Consider the following 12,509-nt stretch of genomic DNA (forward strand, 5'->3'; position numbering starts at 1 on the left):
GGGGGACATTGGGGACAGCGCTCTCTAAAATGAGCATGTGTCACTAATGTAGTGAAAGTAAAGAAAGAAAGAGTTTGACCTACATTCCTAAAGTTATTAAGCAGCAGAAGGAAAAAAAAATCCTCTGTTTTTCCCTGAGTGACTATTACTTGTTACTTTGCATCCAAAATAGGAAATTATCACAATTATGAAATCCAAAGGAACTAGTGGAATGGAGTAGGTAGGACAGGGCACTGAGGAAAGGTTAAATCCTTTAGCAATGTGTGTCTGCTTACATACAGTGTGAAATATTCCAGGTTTGATCATCTGCAGCTTATTTTAAGTTCTTTGTAGTTCATTGTTTGCTCCATTGGAAACAGCTTTACTTCTTTTAGCTTGTCCCTATGTGAGATCAGATGTTCATCAGCTTTTTCCCTCCCTTTCCAAGTGGCTGAGTTCACTTGGCTGTTTCCTGGGAACTGTATTCAGGGGAAACCCATTCATTTAAAGGTACTCTGTGACTATAAAAGAAGGGTTAAAAAATATTCCCTTCCCCATTAATTTTGCATGCATTATAATCCAACTTCTTGATTTGGCTGGTTCTCTAGAAAATTGCCCTGGCCACCCTGCTGCCCTGGTGACTATAGGAACGTCCCCATCCCCCAGGAACGCGGTGCCTGGCTCCTCGCTGTGTCGCGTGCCCATAACCAGCACTTGGGGAGGTAATGGGAATTGAGGGGAACTGCCGCAGCCTCTTGCTGTAGGAAAGATCCAACAAATGCAAAGAAAAATGTGCGTGGGGCGGGGAACAACTGAACATCGGTGAGTTGATCTCTGAACCTCATTCTCCCCGGTCTCGTTGCTCTCTGCGTATCCTGAAGGAAAACCCAGACAAAATTCTTTGAACCTGTGTATCTTGTCAACAGAGTGAGAAAAAGGGAGAGAAACCAACAAAGCCCACAGACATTAGCAAGGATTTATTCTAGGGTCTGTGTCTTTGGCGAGGTGCCCATCTTCTTCTGTTGCCCTGATTGATCTTGAGCTTGTTTGCAAAGCTGGAGTCGGGAGTCAGGTCCTCATGCACGCTGGCCTTCTCCCCTGCGGCGAGGGAGACCAATGCTGGGCCAGCACTAGCCACCCAAAATGCCTCCTGCAAGCCCAGGGGCCCCTCTGAGGGGAAAGATGGTCCTGAGGGTCTGGGTTTGCCACCATCCAGCAATGACTGTGCTCTTGTAGCTGGGCTATGCAGCATGCAAGGAAAACACGCAGGCTGGGAAGCGTCTGCTGGCTCTGACCCCCTTTCTATGCCAGACCATTATTTTTGTCCATATTTAATTTAATGTACAAGCACCTCATGAGTATATCAAAAGGATACAACCCTGCCAGTGAGGTCCTTTCAGGCTAATCTCAAGCACTGTGATGTGGATGTAGCTTAAACCAAAGGAATGAAGCTGGATAAAGCTGAGCTATACAGTCACATGTTGAATTAGTAGATATATGGCCGAGAGCCGTTAGTACTTTTACAAGGCTGCCTTTGGGAGTGACTTGAGAGAGCTCCTCATTAATGCCAGCAAAGAACCAGAGCCCTTGAGTTAAATTCAGGAGAATCAAACTGATCAACTACGGTGTGACTAAATATAGAGTCTGACACTTGAACTTCAAGTACAGCTTTTGAGCTAATGAATGCTGCATATGCACTTAAAAATTCCTTAGTTTTGAGTGTTTTGCTATGCAATAAACAAAGGGTTTTTGCCTGTTTTTCTGCTTAAATATTTGTAACAAAGTTGGTGGCTACTGGTCAAATGTGACTGTTTGTTGTTCTCAGCATTTTTAGACATAATCTACCAAAGATTTACATGTGTTTTCAATATACAATAACTTCCTACTGCTGGAAGACATTGGATTAAGATCAACTATATGAATTGCTTCTAGAAGAAGCGAGTTAGACGAGGTTTGACATTCAGAAGGTTTTGTGTGGTTGCTGGGCAGAGGCTGTTTTGATGAAGATGCTTGGAAATAGGCAGGCTGCGTACAGGCACGTTGCTGTAACAACCTCCTTCCTACCACGTGCGCCAAGAGCTTCATGGATCAGTGTTTTTCCTTTATGCAAACTGAATGACCAGGTGTTATATTTTTTCCCCTTCCCAAACCCTGTGTATGCAAACCATACACTCCTCCATCCAGACAACATGAAGCTCTTATCTGGAGAAGAGCCTTCTCCAGCTTTTGTCCAACCTGAAACATGTGTCTAATATTTTAAACCATAAGAGTTCAGTTTTAAGGATTTAAGTCCGTTGATTTTGAGATTCGGCAGAGAGGATTTGAAATCAATCAAAATCAGTAAGCCATGTGTGTGGGCAGGCCTATGTGATAAAATGCTGGACCCTAGATGAGCACTGGATGAACGTGACTTGGGAGCTCTGCAGATCATTCCCCTTAATTTATGGTAAGAAGGTGAGGGGAAGATGCAATCTTCCTTCGAGAGTATGAGCAAAGCAATTTAGTTGAATGGCAAGTAATTATAAACTGATAATCCGTGCTTGTTCAATGAACAAAATATAGAGTTCTCCTTCATTTCCTAGTGAGAAAATTGTTGGTATTTATTTTAATCTGAACCAGGTTCCCCAAATTTCTGAGCCGGTGGGTGAGTTTGTGGAGGGCAGCGGTGTGCTGGCACCTCACTGCTTCTCTGTGCTCCTTGCAGCCGGCCAGGCTCGGCTGCATGGGGACTGTGGCACGGTGGTGGCCAATGTCCTGGCCTCCTGCATGGCAGGGGAAGCGTAAAGCAGGACGAGCAGAAAAAGCTGGGCTCAGGCGCTGACAGCAAATGTAACATTTGGCTCTTTTTTTCCCCCCCCTTAAGTAGGAAAGTTGCAATCTCAGCTCTCTTTCAGCTTTAATCCTCCTTGGGCATTTCAAGGATGATAATGCTGAAGAAGTCCATGTTTCCAAACTGTGCGGCTTCACCTGAGGCATTTGAAATAGAGGGACCTTGGGGAACTCTCTGTTTATATCCATAGCATTTCATTCCTGAGAAAGTCTTGCTGAAAATGGCAGAAATCTGCAGGGTATAGATGAAACTGTATTGGTGTCACCATGCAAAAAAGGGGAAAAGGGGATGCTTATAACTCAGAGCCAGACATGGCCTTCATCTCACTACTATCACAGAAAAAAATTCTGATTATGTTCAAAAAAACCAGATTCCCCTCTACCGTATTTGTTCCTCCTTCCCCCCATCTACATGCAGAACAAAATGCTGGCGGTTCATATAGTTTGTAACGTTAGGATACTCTAACTTCTGTGAAATTTTACTCTGTTTGGCATCTCCTTATTCCTCCTTTTACCTTGTGACAGGCAAAATCCTGCTGCTAGCAAAATGCAACAGGTAATAAATTTTGCTGCATATAAAAACAGTTTTCACAGTTTCCGTAACTTGTTTGGACGTGTTATGATCGTCCGCAGCTTCTCCACGACATTAGCACAAGAGCAAGACACCCGTTGCATTTTACAAGAAGCCTCCAGAGCCGAGAAATGAGCAGTGCGAGAGTCGAAGTAACACCTTATGTGTGAACTGCCCTTTTGCTTTGTTTGTTTTGCTATTTGTTAATGGACCAAACAGGTATCCTTGACAACAGATGGAAAATTAGTCACAGTATCACCTGAGGGCACCAGAGAAGATTATGGCCCATTGTATAATTGCATAGGAAGGATGCTTTTGCTATCCAGAAGATCTTACAGTCTAATTTAAGCCAAGAAACAGAAGGAAGGTAGATGAGGAGGAGGCATGGGGGGAAGAGAAAAGATATAGCCTCCAGGAAAGTAATTAAGGAACACATGCCTTCCTGACTTTGTGTCTTTTTAAAGTATATTTTATCCCTCTCTGTTGGGCTTTGAACCTTTCTGCGTTTGTTTAAACTATTGCAAACTTGCTGACAAGTCAGGGAGCAAATAAGCCTTTGGGATCAAAGCAGCTGGTATTGTCAGAGGTATTGAGGGTGAAATAACACAGTAGCAGAAGGAGAGCTGAGAATAAAAATGGAAAGAAAATCCCACTTGATATTCTGTTCTCTTTTATTTTTAACCTTCTTCCCAGCTTGATCCCTTTCATTTGAACAGGTATTAATTTGCTTTCTGTGGATCCCAACAGTAGAAATGTTTAATGGCCTTAGATTACCGAGTTGAAGTACGAGATTAGTTCCGACCTTAAAGATTTGTGCTGTTCTTCACATTTAGACGATTCCCACATTGCAGCGAGGAATATCTCCCATCTTTGTGTGAGGCGCGAGCTCTATTTTGAGTTCGTTTTCCTTTTTTCGGTTTTGCTCAAGGCTCGGAAGACGTAAACACCTCGCCCACTCGCAGGGCTTCCGTCGCGCTTTTCTGGTGACACGTTAAGACAACCCGAGGAGTTGCAGGTTATGGGGGGACTGGGGCGAGCTGGTGCGCGAGCCTGAATGCTGTCTACTAGCTGCGGCAAGCAGGCATGCTGCTTGGAAAAGGAGCAAAGTTTTCCACATGGCAAAGTCCGTGCAAACATGGTAAGGGACAGTTGCTTGCACCAGGTTTTGTTATACAAATAGACAGATGTTCCCCTTCTCTGTTACGTTGCCTCTCAAACAGGGCAAGAGAGAGGTGGCTGATAGAGGTCCTTAGGCCACTGCTTTTGAAGTTAGAGGGCTGATGTGGAAACTAATGGGAACTGTGGTGCTGAGGGCCTCTGAAAAGCAGGCCATGCTTTTATGGGCCTGTGTATTGATGTAGGTGCCTAATTTCAAGGCCACAACGTGAAAAAGAAATGGACTTAATTTTGGTGATGTCGAATGGAATAACAGCAGGTGAATTTGGGGAGCGGGATATCAGATCCAGTCACTTTTTCATGAAGCTGGTTAGCAATGCCAGGGCTGTGATCTCCATGCTCGTGAGGGCTTTGCGCAGCGGGCAGGTCTCTTCTGGGCTGTTTTTGCTCCATCTTCTGAATTACGCGCTTACTGTTTCTCAGACGCCTGGTGCTGAGCGTGTTCCTATTGCCGCCCCTACCCCTTTTGTAATACAGCTCTCCTTTCTCTTGGAATATGAAGGGAATAACAGGAAACAGTCAAAATTCAGATGCCCAGAGGAGCTGCCTCATCCGCAGGAACCAAATCTGCATTAATAGCGCTCTGAGCTGCCTCCTCCGCTGCTTTGGGAAAGAACAACACAGCTCAGGCAGCCCAGTCTAGTAGCTAAAGCCCTCCATCTGATGGGAATCTAACAGCACCTAAGGTGATTAATTAATTAGATAAGGAAATAGAACATAAAAAGCACTGTGAACAAAATGCAATGCAAGAAATGATCTGAAGGAGAGACTTAACTCCTAAGACGCAACCCGTGAGGAATAGGTGGTTTTGCAGGACCCTGGCGCTCACGTAATGAGATGGTTTGGCTGAGCGTGACAGCTCAAACGATGACGGAAACCTTTAGTATCCTCAGCTTGTCTTTTAAATCCATCTCCACTTTGGGAACAAGTGCTGCAAATGTCAGAGGAGCTTAGAATATTCATTATCAAAATTCATCATTCCACTCCGGGAATATTCGTGCTGGTTTTCCCAGTTGGTTTCGCTAGGTTTTGGATACTTGCCAGCTGCATTATGTGATAAGCCGCAGCTAGTCAGTATTGACAGAGGAGTCAAAAATAAAAGTGTGAAGCACTGTCCATTTTCCTCGTCCTGCAGCCAAAAGCAAGTTTTGAAAACTTATGTGCTCTACTCAAAATCCTTTTACCCAAGTGACATTTAAGTCTGGAGCTCACAAGTGTGATTTCACAGCATTAATACGACACTATCATTAGCATGTGAAAGTGTACGTGACATTCCTGCCCACATATTTATAGCAGAAATGGGACAGATTCTCAGCTCATGCAAAACCAATGAGTGCCTTCATGTGCCTCTCCTTTGATTTTTTTACTTAAGGAAATAAAAGTACATTCTCTAGAGAGGGTTAAAGCTGACATGTAACAACTTTTCCAGTTAGCTGAAAGATATAAAAATTGTTGAAAAAAATCTTTCCAGGCATATCAAGTGATAGGAATGATTCCGGTTTTCAGCAGTTTCAAAAAGGAAAGAACACAAAAATGTGTGTGTGTGGTTTTTTTTAATTATAAAACCAATTTACTTCTTTTAGAAAATGTTTGTCTTTTGGAAAGAACAATACAGCTCAGTCAGTCAAATCTGGTAGCAAAAATCCTCCATCCGATAGGAATCTAACAGCACCTAAGGTGATTAATTAATTAAACAGATAAGGAAATAGAACATAAAAGCACTGCGAACAAAATGCAAAGCAAGAAATGATCTGAAGGAGAGACTTGAGTTAACTCCTGAGATGCAACCTGCGGGGAATGGCTAAAACAAAATGTGTAGACTATTTAGGAAATATTTTAAAGTTCTTTTAAGAAAAATTGTCAAATGAACATGAATATGTTGGTTGAAGCTCTATTTTTGAAAACCTTTGTAAGAGAGTCCAAGTAAAAATTACCCCGCTGCTATTGAGAACATATTTATTGGCTGTTTCAAATTGCTTTGGGTTGAATTCTGTGCGCGTTTCTTATTTGGATTAACTTAGCTTTTTTTAATTAATTCAGCTCACCTGAAATAGGCTTATATTGCTGTCTTTGGCAAATTCATTTTATTACATCTCAACAGGCAGGACGCTAATTACTTTTGTAATTAAAAATAAGCGTATGGGGAGTAAATATGCCTCCGGCTCTTTTGGATGTTTAGAAACACCTCGTTTGAAGACGCCCTGGCAAAGCTCGGCGCTGGCACTCGCACGCGAAGGGGAGGCGCTGCCCCGTGCGCCGTGCAGGCGCCTGGCACCCAGGACGAGGGCTCGGGGATCGCACATATATCGATTTAAAGAGGGAAAGACCCCGTGCGCCTGCTCGCCCCGGCGCTCGCTGCGGGAAGGGGCCCGGAGAGCCCGGCCGCGTCGGATGCCGCTGGTGGTTCCCGCCTGTGCCGGCTGCAGATGTGGCCCAGATTCCCGCGCAGCCTGATAGCATGTGCGGTTCATCCTGCGGAGCCAGAGCACACCCGGCTGAATTATCTGCATTGATGTCGGTATTAATAAATACTCAGGGGGAAACAGAGCCGAGATCCAAGTTCTGCTGGATCAATTTAGTCGTATCAGTGTGTTCTGCAGATACTTGCTGGCCTTGGTCTGTCTAATGGAAATAGTACGTGCCAGTGAACCACAAACAACTTCTTCCTTCTTGTCCTGTTGTCACAAAACCAGAAATTAACTGTAAATATTCAGAATCAAGGAGTCAGACCCTAACTGACGTAAGATCAGCTTAATAACTGTGTAAATAAATTGGGAGGGGCAGGTTGACTCTTGTTTTTGAGCCATTAGGTTGAGGACATCTCGAATTACACTCTTCAATTAAGAGGATCTGAAAACACAATATCTAATGTAACCCCGTTACTCCAGACAAGAGAACATAACAGAAGCCACCCCTAATGGGTGGGTGTTTCGGGGTGCTCGTGAGCACGCCTGCTTGCAGGGGCTGGTGGGCACAGGGAGGACAGGAGCGCGACGGCAGGCGCCCAAGATGCATCTGAACTATTGCTGCTGCGTCTTCGAACAAAGCAGCAGCTCTGACCGAACCGGACACTTGCAAAGCGCTTGCCTTGGTGGACAGGACATCTGATAGTGCCTGAATGGCCTCCGTTAACTGGGTGTTAAATCTGGAGAGCTGCCTTTGCACCAGCGTGACTCCAGATTAGCTCCAGGGGAGTCAATTCAACTTTATGCTACCAAAGTAAATTAAGTTGTTGCTCCACCTTAACTTAAATCAGTGTCTCATACGTGAGCTATAGAGAACTTTCCTTCTTCCCACAGGCACGTAGCGATGTGTAGGACACAGCCCTGTTTTTATGCCAATGGGAAAACTCTAATTGCTTGCAATGGGAGCAGAATCGAGTGAAGCAACGCAGGTTTCCTGCAAGTGGGGAATGCACGCAGCCGGCGGCGCTGAACTCTTTTTATCTGGGAGGGAACTAGCCAAAAGAGGGCAAATGTGAGAAACAACCAGCTGTAATAGGTTTTCACTTCTGTAATTTAAGAATAAAATGTTACAAAGGCTTGTTCTGGCGGCTGGCTGCTTGAGCGCTCAGCTGGGCCGGGGAGCGCAGAGCACAGCTGCAGGGCTGGCAGCCCCGCACCGAAAGCAGGTCGGAGACCAGGGCCGCTGCTTGCGTTGCAGGTTCAGAACTCGAGACCCCTGCGAGGGTTGACCAGCTATGAGATATCATCCGTTCCTCCTGGAGGCCATGCACCATCCCGGGGAAAGGGGCCTCCTGCCCCACTGAACCGTCCCGGTGCAGCTCCTGGGGCCTCCCGGCACTGGTGGGAGCTGTGCCCTCTGCCCACTCAATTGGTTTGTGCCTGCAAAAACACCAGATTGAAATTCTGCACTTAAATTCAGCGCCTTCCCCTTCCGTTCAGTGGTCTTGTGTGATACCGTAGTGGCATCATCCCCCTTAAATGCCCGGGGGGCGAAGCCACGAAGGGTGGGATTCATCACTGGAGGAAGAAAGAGTCTCCACAGGGCTGTTTATCCCAGTTTCATCCCAGTCTGAGGCTGGCCTCTAAGAGCTGGAGCTGCCCGTCTCTTCCCCCTGGCTATAGAGGGAGTCTAGACAAACGTGCTTTGATTAGATGTCTGACTTCTAAAAACCTAAAGTCAGTCCCACCAGAAGTGACTTGCCAAGGACTGTCTGTCCTGGGAGGGGAATGGAGCCACTGAGCTGCTGGATCTCCTCTTCCCTCTGAGTGTCATCTGTGTTTGAACAGAGGAGCTATCGGCAATGCATGTTCTGCCCATTTACTCCTTCGCTCAGAGTGAGACTATGTATTACAGATGTTAAGGCACAGCTGTTTACCATTTTTTTCTGGTCAGTCATGTGAATTGTCCCCTGGTAGCTTGCTGGGTTCTTTTTTTAAGTCTAATGTCTGCTGGCAAAATTCTATGATTTTTTTTTATTAGCATAATTAGTCACAGTGCCTGAGAAAAGACATGAAATGCTCCAGCAAAAAATGTATATGTCAGCTGTGGATTCCTCCCTGTCACCTTCCCAGCAAGGAGGCGTCTCAGCAGCTGTGTTTGAAATGTAGGCACTTCTGTTGTGTGGTCCTGCTGCTACGTCCCGCATCCTCAGTTAGTTCCACACATTTGTCTTTAGCAGAGCCTCACTTCAAGCAAAGCCTCTGCGCTGGTTCCTCTCCAGCCCTTTCACGGGCTGTGATGGGCAGGCCTCATCCTCATCCTGCAAAGAGATATTAAAACTTCAGCAGCCCATGTCGCCCACACTGAAGTCATCAAGTACTAGTGATGTATGGGAGATTTGAATATGAGCTTCTCTAGGAGTTTGAGACCATGAGGGAATCATCACTGCTCAGAAAAGATGGTTCAAATGCAGTTCTTCCGCCAACTCACCTCCTCCGGCAGTCTGGACTGCCGGCTGCACTGCAAAGAGCTGGAAACCCCAGCGCTGTGTGGAGAAGGTAGTGCCTCGTAGATGGGACAAGGAACCTGTTTTGTAGTTTTTGTCCTAATTTGTTAAAACCTCAGCAATTTATGAAATATCACAGTCCTGGCAGAGCTTCCTCTGGTTGGGTGTTCACTGACCTGCTGTGTTTGGGCTTCCCGCGTTTCTTAAGATTCATCTGGTCTGGGTAGATTGCAATTTTTTCTCTTCCCTTGGCTTTCCTAGCCTACTTTCAGGATGTCTCTCTTAGAAGTGGAGCCACGTGCAGCAATGCTGACTCTTCCAGACTCCCTTACATCCAGCTTAAGTGTATACTTTCCCATTGCCCAAATCCTGCAGCCGCCTGGGATTAACTCTTCAGGCGTGTGCAATAACTGAAAAGTCAGTCATGGATTCGGTGTGACTTTCAAAACACACTTATTCTTTACATTAGCTAGAATTAGATTACATAGAATAAGAGAAAACAGGGACAGAAGGAAAGGGATGTTTTTGCATTTGACATACTTTTTTCCCTTGGTTTACTTATTCAACATGCAGCAGGTCAGTAGTAATTCCACCTATTCGCCCCATCGTACGGTGAGGAAGGCAGGAGAACAGAACAGATGAAGGGCCAGCCAGCGGTGAGCAGGACTTAGCAATTCGTCCTGGTGCTTGGGCAGGAAGCCTGGGGCTAGGTGAGATGCCTGCAGCTGCAGTGGGATCCACACATGGCAGCACCTGGCCCCACCAGCCGCAGCAAGTGGTGACCACCACCTTGAGCTAGGTCATGTCTTCACCTGGCTGTATTGCTCCGTCTTCTTGGTGTGTTTCACTCTACAAATCTGCCAGGGGAACTTCATTCTCCCAATTTGTTACTGCTGTGTGTTCTCTCCCCTTGTGGGCACGGCCGCGATGGCTGTAGGCATCTTGCTCTGCTGGTGGTTGAACCTCTCATGGCTAGAGACCTCATAGCGAGGCAGGAGGAGGTGGAGGGAGTGGTGGATCTGAGCTATGGGTCTGAAACCTGGTTGTGTGAAACAGTGCAATAATCCGATGGGGCTCAAGGGTCTCAGCCACTTCACAGGGCCCCGGCTCCTCCACCACTGAGCTAGTTCCAGGCATCTTCAGTCTTGGGTTTTGTTGAGAATCTTGTATGTAGTTGTAGAGAAAGCTTTGAAACACATTCTCTAAATTTTTGAAAACTCAGGTCCTGCAGCAAGTGGAAAATCTTTTGGGTATTAGCAGATCTGGTGCTTCTGATGGCATGAATTGTGGGGGGGTTTTTTCAATGTTTTTGGTTTAGGTTACCTATGTGTACTCTTACATGCTTACTGTAGATCTGTGATAGCTTAGTGATTTTGACAAATCATTAGGAATATTATACCCTAAAAAGGGTTTGTTTTGTAATTTTTCAAATTGCTAAGAAAATGTCAAGTATTTCCACTGTGACATTTGGCTGGCTTGGCTGCTTAATAAGAACAATGACTAATTGAGTTGCTAGCAATGACTAAAACTTTAGTTAAACTAGAAAAGTAATTTGATTACTGCCTTTTAAGCATTGTTATTCATTCAGGAACAGTATAGGCTTTGTGCATATACCTTTCTCCCTCAATCTCAGGTCACAGACTAGTCCAGTGTGGACAGCTTTTTCTCTCCAAAATGTGGAAATATAATTAGTGTATGCAGAGAATTTCTCCTTTTCCCAGTATTCAGTTGTATGACTCCAGATTTACATCATCTTGACAGGGAATAGAAATTTGGCTGCTAGTCTACAAATAAAATACTTCTGAGATTTCCGTGTAGGCTGATAGGGTTTTAGGTTACCCTCTGATATTAGTAACTACACCAAAAGAGTGATTTTGAAAGGCTTTTTTCTATGCCCAGCAGCGTTGCCTCTTCTCTTATGCCCCTAAAGTGAAAACTGGCTGACAAAATCACACAGATCATGAACTCACTTTGAAAACTTTTTCTGAAAGTAGGAGTGGGTCTGGGCAGGGAAGATTATCTCCAGATCCGAGCTGCCCCAACAGCTTGCAGGAAGGAGGGTCACGGGAGTTGCTTCCGTGGCTGCGGAGAGAGAGGCTAACTTCAAAGCAGAGACAGGAATTTGTTCCAGTACAATATTGTAGTTCAGGTTCAGATCTGAAAATAACAAGGCATGGATGATATTAAAATGTTAATAGTACTCTCATAGAGCACTTAAGCAGTGTCTTTAAGCGGTATTGTGATAGCCAGATGTCATTAGCTGAACTGTGGCTGACATATACTCTTAATTTTGTGCTGGATCAGCCTGGAACACCCTACGGGGACCCGTGCTGCAGACTGTACACACATCTGCACACACATCTGCGCTCACAGCATCTCAACACTTCTGTCCACCTCTCTGTCAGTACAAACTCAGCCCTGAAATATATCTCATGTAAGTTAACGTGAGCAAAAGAAAATCCCCAATCCATACTTGAGAATTGCCTGCACTGGAAGTTTTTGGAGGTGGTACTGTGAGATAAAGTGCTGGGACAAATAAGTCTCCCCATGGAGAACCTGTGTGTTAGCACGGGGCAGCTCTGGATCCGCCTTTGGTGTTTTGGGAGAGTTCAGAATGGAGGCACGGTGAGGCTTCCCCGATGCGATGGATCATCCTGTGGATTAGAGGAGTTTAGGAATGGATAAGGCTTTAAGAAGGTTAAGAATAGATTTCTGGGCTCTGCTGGGGCATGTGTTCATAATTCCTAGCATTTTAACGGGTTCCCACACATTTACTCACCCTTTATAGAGTATTAATCTCCTGTTCCCAGTTTTCCAAGTGTTTGTAAATGCAATCTGTTGGTAAACCATGCCTCTTAGGCAATGATAGCTTTGAAAAAAAATGATTTTTAAAGAATTTTTTGATTAAAAGAATACTGTATGAGAGAGATGATAAGCAGGTGGTAACTGTGGAGAAAAGTCTCTTTTGCCAATAAGAAATAAAATTACTCCAGCAGTCCACAGAATCCTGTATTAATACTGGGCTTGACCAGGGCAGGAAGA

The 12,509-nt window shown here is 45.1% G+C and overlaps 1 long non-coding RNA gene across 1 annotated transcript in view; it reads left to right on the top strand.

Annotated features, from left to right (window-relative positions):
- LOC136993394 (uncharacterized) overlaps window positions 1-12,509 on the top strand; it is a 36,163-nt gene that overhangs the window by 7,094 nt on the left and 16,560 nt on the right. The gene's annotated exons all lie outside the window — the stretch shown is intronic.

The sequence above is a fragment of the Apteryx mantelli genome, chromosome 14 (genome assembly GCF_036417845.1).
Source record: "Apteryx mantelli isolate bAptMan1 chromosome 14, bAptMan1.hap1, whole genome shotgun sequence".
Taxonomy (NCBI): Eukaryota; Metazoa; Chordata; class Aves; order Apterygiformes; family Apterygidae; genus Apteryx; species Apteryx mantelli.